This window comes from Anastrepha ludens, chromosome X, assembly GCF_028408465.1.
Source record: "Anastrepha ludens isolate Willacy chromosome X, idAnaLude1.1, whole genome shotgun sequence".
In the NCBI taxonomy this organism is placed as follows: Eukaryota; Metazoa; Arthropoda; class Insecta; order Diptera; family Tephritidae; genus Anastrepha; species Anastrepha ludens.
In genome coordinates this window covers 22,000,007-22,013,247 of record NC_071503.1, presented here as the reverse complement: position 1 = coordinate 22,013,247, position 13,241 = coordinate 22,000,007, and positions in this window count along the sequence as shown.

The window sequence follows — 13,241 nt, the reverse complement described above, 5'->3', positions numbered from 1 at the left end:
GCACAAATAGACAAGCAATTTTTTTTAAACTAGTTGTAATATCCAAAATCTGATAATACATACATTATAAGAGTAGTCGGAACGCCGTATTACAACTGTTATATGAAATTACTTAATGAATAAATTGGTCGTTACTTTGAAATGTATATTAATCACTCTACTGTACGCTGTAGCATTCACGTAATTTTGCATCACTATAAAAATGAATGCTATAGTATTCAGGTCTGCGAACGTGTTAATAATTGCTGGATATATTCTATCAGGCCCAGGGGACTTAAAGTTTTCAAATGAAGATAAAGAAAAGCTTATCGCTTCTTTTGTCACTATTCGACTCGCAATATACCAGCTGTACCTAGAGATTCCACCGTTGCTACCGTTATTGTTCATGCCACTCTCTTCTTCGGAGAGAGTTCTACTCGTACTGTCCGGAAAATGGGTTTCGAGTAGAGCATTAAACGTTTCCGATTTTGAAATGGTGTATGAACCATCAGGTTTTCGAATGGAATCTAGCCTTACTGAGCGGTCTAGATGAAGGACATTGCAAAGTCTCGCTGTTTCCCTCATTTCTTCGACGTTACTGCAGAAATTTCTATAGGATTCAAGTTTGGCTTTCCATACTTTTTTCTTATATTCTCTCTGTATAAGTCGATGATTAGCCCAGTCCTCTTCAGTTTGGGTCTTTAGGGCCTTATTAAGAAGTTTTCTGGACCGCACACTAAGCTTCGACAGTTCAGGGTTCCACCAAAGAACCGCTTTCCCCTGTCTACTTTGCCGAAATGGGCACAGTTCCTCAAAGCAATTGATTAAAGTACCGTCTAATTTCAAAGTAGCATCTTCAATCATTTCTATTGATTTGATTTTTTTCAGGTTTGGTAATCGCTCTGTTACAAGCTCACCATACCTGTCCCAGTCCACATTTCGAGGATTCCTACCGGAAGGTATTATTCCCAGTCGGAATTCAATAAGACGATGATCAGAAAGAGAGTCCTCTTCCACAACTCGTCATCGATTGATTTGATGTCCACCTGACCTATTGGTAAATGTTAAATCAATCACCTTTTGTCTCCTCTTTGTCACAAAAGTTGGTTTGTTACCAGTGTTTTGAATGAGCAAATCGGATGACAGGATAAAATCCAGTAACTTGAGACCTCTGGGGTTGCATTTGCTGCTTCCCCATACATTGTGAATTTGCGTCACAGCCCCCTATTAGCCCAAGATTATTGGATTCTGCATACTTGACCACTCCTCTTAGTTCCCTCGAAAGAGGTGGCTGTAAGGAGTCGTAGGGTAGGTAGGTCAAAACTGTGATAACTTCGACACTGTTCCCACTCTTCCAGTACTTTATTTTTGCAACAACGATATCTCCTGAGCATAGCTCTTTTAACATCGTGTGCTCGATCAACCTCGGCATGATAATACATGCTCGCGGTCTCACATTCCCTTCACAATGAAGTATTTGTCCCCACGACATAGCACCTAGACCACAGATACGCTTGTGACATACCCATGGTTTTTGTATTAGCATTATGTGTGGGTTTGTTTGGCACAGAATAGCCGTAGACGCTTTGCTATGCTGCAGATTTATCTGTGTAAATATTACTTCAGTCATGAGACTCAGTATACTTACGCTTTGTCCTCCATCTAAGCCTGGACACGGAAATGGATTCCTCCCAGATGTAGGTGAGGACGGTACCCATACTTCGACTTTAGCACCTTCAGAGAGCCCCAAGATCGATACCCAATACCAGGTGGGAACCCGCCTCCGAAGTGGTAGCGGATTCCTGCCTGGTGCACGAGTATACTCTGCAGAGAGTCGTGTGAAGATCTTGTTTGTAAACACGAATGCGTGTGAGGAGTTCCGCTGAACTACAGGAAGGACCCGGAATCCAGACACTGGCTCGTGCCAACCTTTCTTTGCTACTCTCAACAAGAACGAACTTGCTGCTTTCGCAGTTTTCGAATTTTCGCTATCTCTTTTTCCAGCCATTCTCGGGAAAAAGCATTGTAACAGTGCACCTTTACGATACCGTCCACCACACCTCGACTCACCGATAGCTTTCCAAAGATAGCTGTCAATATAGTCTTGTTGCCCTTTGGACAGTAGACCGTCTTGTTTGTCGGTATGTACCTCCACCGTCATTTCCTTTGCTGCCATTCTCACGAAGGATCGCCAGACGTTGACGGAAGAGTGTCATTCGACATTTGAGGTCCCTTAGCCTTTACCTTGTCAAGCAAAGGTTTGTCTGCCTTGGATTGGGTCGAGGATGCAGGCATTTCCGAATTCCGTCTCTCGACTTTTCTCTTATTTGCCTTTCTCCTCATCCCGGTCGTTGGCACAGACCCCGTTTCGTTTCCGGAAGAGTGCAACGTTACAGAGGTTCTGCCACGCCTTCCCGTTTCAATTACAGGTGTCGAAGTTGACGGAGGTTGAGTACTTACCCTAGCTAATGGTTCGGCTTTCTTCGCCTTCTGTTTTCTTCGTTTGGTCTGCTTTGCGGATAGACCAACACCTGCGTTCGAACATCCTCCACAACTTGTTCAGTTCACACTCACTCGGCGCTCCATTGGCATAGCCAATGTGCCATTTTTCACCACTAGTAGAGCGGTTCCTCCTTGAGTGTCAGTTCCGGTAACGGGGGGGTGTGGGGTTCGGGCCTGCACACCCGATGCCCTAGCCGTTGGTTGCTCGACGGGAGGATTTCCCGAAAGTGGCCTACCTCGTGCAGAATGATCCATCGTTAGCCTCCACGTTGTAGAAAAAGGAAGCATTTTATACCTACTGCCAGGTTGTCGTTACGGTACTCTCCACATAGTACTTGGGTGGCCACCAATTCTGCCGTTCCGCGGATGGGTGGAAACCCAATTCCGATATGGAGCTGCGCCTTAGTTCGTGGTAAGTTAATATCTCCTTAACATGGGGTTAAATCACGACTTAAGCATCATCCCCGTGGCAAGGAGACCGACATGACAAGGTGCTATCAGAGAACAAAAAATAATTGTTTCGAAAGTTTCTCTAGTATCGAAATATTCGGGACTAGATTCTTTTTAAGCTATTCTTCTTTTTTTTAAGCTTTTCTGTTTCTGCATCTGTGTACGCTGACTGTACGCTCATGTGAGCACTTGACGAACATATGTAGAAAAAAACACATGTACATACACACAGGTATATGGGTGCAAACATACACTTACATAAATGGTGCCGCAACCATTTGACAATTCACGATTCACCAAATATTGGTAAAAAATATTTCAGTATTGACTATTTTGATTTGATTTCTTCAAACTTAGATGTAAAATTTTGTCATTGATGAAAAAAATTGGCATATTGAATGAAAGTACTTTGTTCATAGAAATTTGAGCTCGAACTTATCAATGAATTAGTTTGCTATATGTATGTTGTGCTGTACAATATTTGAAACTGTTAAGAGCCGCCGCGACTACAAGAATCATGTCGCCTACGGCTACTCCTATGGTTTTTGTTTTTGTAGTCGAAAGTTTAGAGTTTTAGCGCTTATGAATGTATTTTGTTCTTGTAGTCGCAAGGCTTAAATTTTTTGCTTTGGATGACATATGCTTGGAGAGAAATAAAGTAACTGCCCGGTGGGAGTAGCTATATGTACATGCGTATGTGCATACTAATAGATAATATAGTTTTGGGAGTTCTGGGAGTTCAGAATAGAAATATGTACCTACATAAGCTAGGGCATCAAGTGTGCGTACGCACATATAAATATGTGTAACTTAACTTTCGCACGAAGCGCGGAAGGTTTTTAAAAAGTAAACCGCCTTGCTTGGTGTTTCAATAATAAGTCCCCTTCTCTTTATTCATTCCTTCTTATTTATAACATATTTACTTACTACTACATTCATAACCCTAGCTTAATTATTAATATGTGTGAGGCTTAGGATTCTATGTTTATCTTAATTCTATGGAAAGCGGACCATAAGTGTTAGGTGACGGCCGCTTCCTTCATTAGCAAAGTGTCAATGACATATTTGACACTTTCGCTATTAATACATAAGTGCTTCTATTATTTATTGGTAATTTGTGTGTGGTCTTAAATTATGGTTAAATGTTTACATTATTGGTAATTTGTGTGTGGTCTTAAATTATGGTTAAATGTTTACATTATTGGTAATTTGTGTGTGGTCTTAAATTATGATTAAATGTTTACATTATTGGTAAGTAGTGTGTGGTATGGGTGGTGTTAACTCCTCCCCTTCTAAATCGAAGCGTCCCGTCTTCGAATATAAAGCTGTTAAGTGGTTGATTTGATTTGACAACTTCAATAATATTTTTCCTTTTTCTTTTGATTTTTTCAATTGAATTTGAAAATTAATATAAATAATCAATTTATAAACAAAATATGTTGTTATTGTTATTAATACCAAAGCCGTAAATGACCACCAAATGGGGTTTCTTTTTATTTCCTGTTTCATTGGAGTAAGTATATTGACATTGTCCAATTTCAGATCAATATTTTTGTTTCAATGTATTCTTTTACAAAAAATGGTTTAAATTTTCCGTCTTTTAAATGGTTTAAGATTTTTCCTGTTGGATTTTCGTACTTTTTACTATCAATTGTTACATTATCCTGAAATGTTATCAAATAAACTCCATCTATTGTATGATTATTTACTGTATGATTGCCTGATGCAATTATAGCACCATCTTTTACAATTTCTATTAGCTCATTTTTTTCATTTATTTTTGTACAATTAGCGTGTCTATTATTCAACATATCTGACAAACATGTATTATTTTCATTTATCATACAAAATGCATCATTTAATTCTTTTTTACAAAATTTTACTGAATAAAATTTATTTTCACATTTTATTATTTCATTTTCAATCCACAATTTTCCATCTTTCTGTGCCACAGCTATTGCCTTAAATAATTTACATACGTTTTTTACTTTTGGATACTTAATATAAATAGTTTTCTCTTGTATAATCAATTATGTCTGATGTGATTATGGTGACATATAACGTTATTAATGAAATTAAACTTTAATATTGTCCTTATGAATTATTCTGTTTCTGCTTTGTATTTTAACCCTATTCCCTAAATCTTCTACTACTATTTGTCTTTTATATTTGGGTTTTAGTTTATTCCTTTCCCCATATAACTTTTCATATATAACCTCACCTCTATGATAATTCTTTTTAACCCGTTTTTTGTTGTGATGCTCCAACATTTTTTCCTGAGCATTTTTTAACATATCCCTCATATTTCCATGTGCTTCCCTATTAAACAAAATATTACAAGGCTTTTTACCTGTAACCGAATGAATTGTCTTATTATACTGCTGAACTGCCCTCATAATTGACTCATAATCACTTATTAAACTATGTTCCTGCTTCAAACATCGAGATATTTCTATCAGTGTGGAGTGAACCCTCTCTATTTGTCCGTTGCTAGTACTGTGACGTGGTGCACAGTAGTAAATCTGTATGTTGAACCTTTCCATTAAAGACTTAAACTGTATCGTACTAAAACCTGGTTCGTTATCTATAACTATACTTTTAACATCTGGAAACGTTTGTAAAAGTTCTAAAATTTTATCTTCTAAATTTGTCTTATCCTCAATATATTTAATAACTAGATACTTCGAATAAGAATCCAAACACGTAATAAATTTTAATTTTTGAGCGAAAAAGATGTCTATATGGAGTTGTTCTCCTTCTTTTTCTGGTATAGGTGCTTCACCTATAGGAATTAATTTCGGATGCCTTTCATATTTATTATTATTGCATATGTTGCAATTTTTTGCATATTGCTTAAACTGTCTAACCATTAATGGCCAATAATATTCTTGTCTGATCTGAGCTAAGTTTTCCCTATAATTTCGGTGTGCCCTATTATGTGTTTGTTCAATAATTGCTCCCTGATCCTCCCAATTAGTGACATCATTAGCGAACAATTTAGTATATAAAAATTTCACTGTTGGAAATGCTTCTCTTAACACATTTTTTATTTCATAAATCACCTCAGGCGTGCAGTATATTCCCGTAACCACCTTTGGATTCATATATTCCTTCAAAACACTAACTATATTTTGCGGTATGTCATACTCAATTAAAATTCGTTTGTTATTAAAATTAGAAATGGTCTCTAAGACGGTTATTCTTGCTCCACCATTTATTAGAATCTGCTGTTTAAAGTGGTTCAGTGGCTTTTTTGTTTCATGAATCTGATATTCATCACTGCTTTCCGCAGAATGTTGAGTATTTGTTACCGAATCAATTGATTGATCCGATTCCTCAGAACTTGTTAAATTATTCAGTATCTGTCTTGACAATGCGTCAGCAACAACATTTGTTGCCCCTGGTTTATAAATTATTTTCGGTGAAAATTCCTCAATAAAGGATCTCCATCTTTTTATTTTAATATTCGGGTTTCTTTCAGAAACAGCAAATGACAAAGGTTGATGGTCAGTGTGAATTTCTAGATCACTCACACCGTAAAGATAATTCCTCAAAGTTTTCAATGCCCAGACTATGGCATATAACTCCTTTTCATTGGTTGCATAATTCATTTCCGTGGAATTCAATGTTTTTGAAATAAATACAATGGGTTTTCCTTCCTGTGATAACACAGCACCCAAAGCTACATTTGACGCATCTGTAGTCAAAACAAACTTTTTATTATAATCATATAAATTCTTTAATCTTTCACAAGCAGCTATTCCCTCTTGATCCAGATTAATCATCTTCTTTTTTGATAAATATTGGGAAATCCTTCCATTTTCCCCTTGCAAATACACAGTCAATGGTTTTGATACAACCGCATAATTTTCTATGAATTTCCTATAATATCCCGTCAATCCCAAAAATCCTCGCAATTGACGTAATGTTCCTGGTATCGGGTAATTCTGTATGGCTTCGACTTTTTTTGGGTCTGTTTTAATAATATTATTGGCTACCACATATCCTAAAAATTCTACTTCCTCTTGATAAAATTTTGATTTTTCAGACGATATTTTCATATTTGCCCCCCTTAATATTTCAATTACTAAACTCAAATGCCTTTTATGTTCCTCCAAACTTTTTGAAAAAATTATTACGTCGTCAACATAAACGTGACAAAACTTCCCTATATATTTCCTTAACACGTTATCCATAGCTCGCTGAAAAATGCTTGGCGCATTCTTCAATCCAAACGGCATTCGTAAAAACTCACACTTTCCATTATTCACTGAGAATGCCGTCTTCTCTATATCGCTTTCCTTCATTAATATCTGGTAAAATCCAGACTCTAAATCAATTGTGGAAAAGTATTTTGACTTTCCCAAATTCGTAAGGATAATTTCGGGGTTTGGCATCGGGTACCTATCCGATATTGTTTTCTCATTAATTTTTTTGAAATCGATTACTAATCGTAACTTCGGACTTCCATCGTCATTTGTCCCTTTCTTTGGAACCACCCATACTGGAGAGTTGTATGGGCTTTTACTTTCCCTAATTATTCCCTTTTGCAACAAATTTTGAATTTCATCATTAACAAAATTATTTACCGACATTGGGTAAGGATATTGCTTAGACCAAATTGGTTTTTCCTCAGTTGTTCGTATTTCTGCTTTTATATCTGTACGAAAAGGCAAATTTAAGTTGACATCCCCATGTATTGTCAAAATTTCATTACTTGCTTCATTTTGCAAATCTTTTATTATTTCTTTCTCGTCATTAAATTTTTTTCCGACCCTTAAAAACTGACAAGAGCCTTCAGTTAATATGTTATTTATACTATTTTCATTCTGCACTAATTTTCCAGTAGTTACCTGGTACTTGGATAATTCTTCAGGAGTTAATTTTTCTGATTTTCTTTTACCTTTTTCCCTTCTTTTTTTTGTTTTTATTTTATTATTTTCCGGTGTCTTGTTTCCCGAAACAGCTTTCCATAAGCATTTATTATCTTTGTTGCCGGTATTCCCATCGGCGGGCGCCTTAAGACTTTCCTGTCTCAAGGGGTTTGAATAGTTTAAATCTTTTTTAATATTTTTAATTTCATTTTTTCCTTTTAATAGGCCGGTATTATCATCGGCAGGTGCCTTAAGACTATTTTGTCCCAAGGGGTTTAAATTATTTAAATCATTTAGAAAATGTATTCTTTCTTTTTGATCATTTCCATAAACCAACATTCGACCCGGGATATCAATCCTGGCCCCGATTCTATCTAAGAAACTGACTCCAATTAAGAGATCGCTCTCTAAATTATCAATCTCGTAAAATCGCTCCTGAATCCCAAACAAGTTGATATTATGAAAATACTCTATGATGGTCGAACCATTAATGGTCCTTACCCTCTTCTTAATAGCTAAAACATTTTTGTTGTTGTATATTCCGCCCGTATATAAGAACTTGTTGCCCCCGTATCTATCAATATTCTAAAGATTTGCCCAGTTTTTTTATCTGATTTAATGATATAGGGCAAATCAGGATTTATTCTAAAAAATGGTTTTCATTTATGTTATTTATCCTTTGCATCTTTTGCTGAGGCTGAGTGCTGACTTGAGTATTTGCGTTGGCCCTTTTGGGTATGCTATTTTGTTGGTAATTAGGTTGGAAATTACCCCTATTTCCTACTCGCGGTTGGTTTGATAGCCCAATCCTAGGTCTATTTAATAATTGCATCGACTCATCCACGTCCATTGGTTCTGGATGATTTTACCTTGACTCATTTATTGGGGTTATCCTTGTTGGATACCTTAAATTATTTTGAAAGTTTTGAGTCCTTCGATTTCCCTGTGGAGGACTTCGTGAACCAATTGCTTGGTAATTTTTTGAAAATTGAAGAGCAAATTGTGCTCGCATCTGATTTGAATAAAGCTCTTGCGCTTTTGCAAGAGCATTTGGAAGATCTTTTGGTGCCAATGTGAACAAAATTTGATCCAATGGGTGGTTAAGCCCAGTTATGAAAGTCCTAGAGCTGCTTCCCTATTTTTCTTATTTAGTTCTTTGGTTATGGCAGAACCAGTGCCATGGGTCATTATTATTTTGTTGATTAACAACGTCAACTTCTTATTAACTTCATTATAGAACTCTACTAAAGTCCTAGAACCTTGTCTCAAGACACTCATCTTTTGCTCTATTATATGGCAAGGTCTCTTATCTGCATATGCAAAGTCCAATCGACTCAAAATGGCGTCGAAATTCAGGACAGTGCCATGGTTTGTCAAGATATCGTTAGCATCCTGCGTTATTTTATTTCGCAAGATTGTCAATGCGGCAAAGTATTTTTTACTCCCTCTAATATATAATGACATGGAGTTATTAGCGGCTTCACGCCAACTAACATAATTAGTAATTTTTCCTTTAAATTCAGGAAGGGACTTAATTACGTCTAAATTTTCCTCACACTGTATGGTTGAGTCAATACTTTCGACTGAATATTCAATCACATTGTTGGAAGAACCCAAATTCTGGAGCTGGCGCCTAACTTGCTCCAATTCGCTATGCAATGAAGCGGTGCTAGCCGCTATCAGCCTGGACACTACATCCATATTAACTGAATTGTTGTTGTTATTTGCTACTGACATCTTAGAGAATCTATTTATTAAGTTATCCAGCTTATTTTTTGTTTACATATATTTTTCTTGGGCACTTTGTTGCACTGTGGTTATCCCTACACTTTTCACAATAATTCAATCTCTTATAACCTAAGCTAGAAGGACTATTTCCCATTAATAATAATATATAAAGTTTCAAACCTTAATGTAGTTACCGCTACCGAATTCAGGATCCTTGCTCTTGTGTCAGCAGAAGTTGTCCTATATATGATGCCCTCTTGCTGTTGTTGATTATAATTTTTGATGTTATTCCAACGATTAATTATTGTTCTTTCTTTCTGCTCTTTGTATCACCAGAAGTTGTCCTATATATGATGCCTTCTTGCCGTTGTTGATTATAATTTTGTTATCGTTCCACAAGTTTTCTTCAGTTTATTTAACTGTTATCCTATTCACAGGATACTTGTTTGTTATTTTTGTTTTAGCAACTAGAGATTTTTGTCTCTTTTTTAAATGTTCCCGAAGCTTATAATTTCTCAGATTTTGTTTTCACTTTTCTCCTATTAAGAGGATACTTGTTTGTTAATTTTGTTTTGGTAACTAGAGATTTTTGTCTCTTTTTAGATGTTACCATAGGAGATTTTTAAAGTCTCCTGGCAGGATCGCCACTTAACTTTCGCACGAAGCGCGGAAGGTTTTTAAAAAGTAAACCGCCTTGCTTGGTGTTTCAATAATAAGTCCCCTTCTCTTTATTCATTCCTTCTTATTTATAACATATTTACTTACTACTACATTCATAACCCTAGCTTAATTATTAATATGTGTGAGGCTTAGGATTCTATGTTTATCTTAATTCTATGGAAAGCGGACCATAAGTGTTAGGTGACGGCCGCTTCCTTCATTAGCAAAGTGTCAATGACATATTTGACACTTTCGCTATTAATACATAAGTGCTTCTATTATTTATTGGTAATTTGTGTGTGGTCTTAAATTATGGTTAAATGTTTACACTATTGGTAATTTGTGTGTGGTCTTAAATTATGGTTAAATGTTTACATTATTGGTAATTTGAACTTAGTCGTCCCATATATGCAAATAGGTTTCTTAGAATTTGTATTTTATTTATTTTAAATTTCAAAGTTTTATACTATGTAGAAAATGCATACATAAAAAATGCATATCAAATATTGTTTGCCAAAGGAACCAATAAATGCTTATTCAAATGCCTTGCCGAATGCCGCGGCAATTTGATTTCATACGGAAGCCAAAAACTGTACAGAGCCAGTGTACAGAGAACGTCAATGTATAGAGAAGTCTCACGGGCTACGAATAGAGTGAATTGTTAAAAATTAAGTCTAACCGCCGCCGTGGTTAAGTTAATTCTCTCTTTAGTATATTGGCTCTGCACAGTTTTTGGCTTCTGTAGGAAATCAAATTAGCGAATGGCCGACGGCATTTTGCAAGGAATTTGATTGTGCAGTTCTATGTCCCTTTGATAAACGAAACGTTATTCAACTTATATTTTCAAACAAACTTAAATGTACAATCAAAGGCACATATGTTTGAATTATATGCGCCAAAATTTAAAATCAAAGTAAGTTTAATGTTCGTTGCTTTAATTTAAAAAAAAAATTTAAGCAAAATACATTGTAAAATGACCTCACATTTTGGTGCGTACGTTATTCAATTTATATTTTCAAACAAACTTAAATGTACAATCAAAGACACATATGTTTGAATTATATGCGCCAACATTTAAAATCAAAGTAAGTTTAATGTTCGTTGCTTTAATTAAAAAAAAAAATTTGAGCAAAATACATTGTAAAATGACCTCACATTTGGTGCGTACGTTTTAGTAAATTTAAAATTTTATACAAATTGAATGAATTGAATTGAAATTGATATGAAAATTGTTGGTAATTTTTTGGGTTTAAACTAATTTTAAACTATGAATACTGGAATATTTCCTACAAAAATATTTGCCAATATTTGGTGAATTTTGAATTTTTGTCATGTCGAATGGTCGCGGCTCATATATATGTTTGCACCCATATATGTACCTATGTGAATATATCTTCTAAATGCTCGACAACTGCAGCTGCCGGTTCGTGAAGTGCCCGCATGAGCGTACAGTAAAATGCAGAAGACAGCAACAAGTGCTTATAAAAAAGTTTCATCCCGGACATTTCAATGCTAGTAGAAAATTTCGAAACAATTATTTTATGTTCTCTGAAAGTAGGTAAATAATTATTTAGTATATTAGTTTACGTATGTAGTTCTCTAATTGAAAAAAAGTGCACAAAAATATATGTAAAGGGTGGTTAAATTTCAAGGGCCGATGTTGAATGTGAACCACACCTAACCGTCAACGACACCGTTGGAGTTCTTTCTGGGTTATTTCAAAGAAAAGGTGTACGTCGATAAGCCAACAACAATTCAAGAGCTACAGGATGAGATAATTCGGCACATTAACGCCATAGTGTACTGTTTGCTTGCTAGAGACCCCCTATTGTTCGGATTACCTCGTGAAGCGCTGTCTCCGTCAATTTGACTTTGAGGTAAGCATGTTGTGCAATTGATATACTGGAGCTCTCCAGCGAGCCTCTAATGTGTATGTCTAAAAGCCGTTCAAATGTTTTTAGAACGGAGGACGACAGACTAATTGGCCTAAAGTCCTTCGCTGTTTCATGTCCCCTTCTGCCCACCTTTGGTATGAAGATGACTCTAACAGGCTTCCAGCTATTTGGAATATAACCTAGGTTTAGACACGCTTTGAAAATTTCCATAAGCCATGTCAGAATATTATCAAGAGTTTCCTGTAACATCTTGGGAAAAATCCCGTCAGGGCCTGGAGACTTTAAAGGTGAAAACAATTTGATTGTCCGTGCAACCTTCTCTTTTGTGACTATTACATCCGCAAGATCCTGTGGGTCATAGCGGCTCCGCCGAATTCTCCCAACATCGCTATCGTGAGCGCTACATCCCGGAAAATGAGTATTTAAGAGAAGTTCTAGAGACTCTTCTGCCGTAGAAGTCCAAGTGCCATCTGGCTTCTTGACCCAAGAATCCATTGATTGATTGATCCATTGATTGACAAGATGCGGCTGAGCCTCCCAGAATCTCTGGTAGATTCGGTCGAAGAACAAAAATCTCTCCAGCTCTCCTTCTTGGCGACCCTAGTTGCCTTCTTGTACTGTCTCCGACTATCTCTGCACAGTTGCCAATTACCTGTTGAGTAGCTGAGATTAAAATTTTTTCCGGCTTCTTCCTTTAATTTCGAGAGCTCATTGCTCCACCAGGAAGGATGTGTTTCTTTGCTATATTTAATTGTACACGACGTCTCGTAGGCCCTACTGAATGTCTTCTGCAATGTTGCAACCCTACTCTCAAGGTTTTCCGTGAGAGTGATTTGGCTGATCGGAGTTGCTCCCAACCTCTTGTGCACTACATTTTTCCAATTAGTTCTTAGTGGGCTTCGATACGGCAAGGGTGTATCCACCCTCAGATCCAGCTCGTAAAGGATCAAGCTGTGATCCGAGAAAGAATTTTTATTGGAAACCCTCCATTTTTCTACCCTTACCGAACTGTTTACGGACAGTAAAGTAACATCAATTACTTCCGCCCATCCCCTGAAGTACTCCGTACTAGGAAAGGAGAAAGTGGGGGTGTTACCTCTGTTGCATACCGCCAAGTTAGTATTGATAATAAAGTCGTAAAAAGACTCAGCTG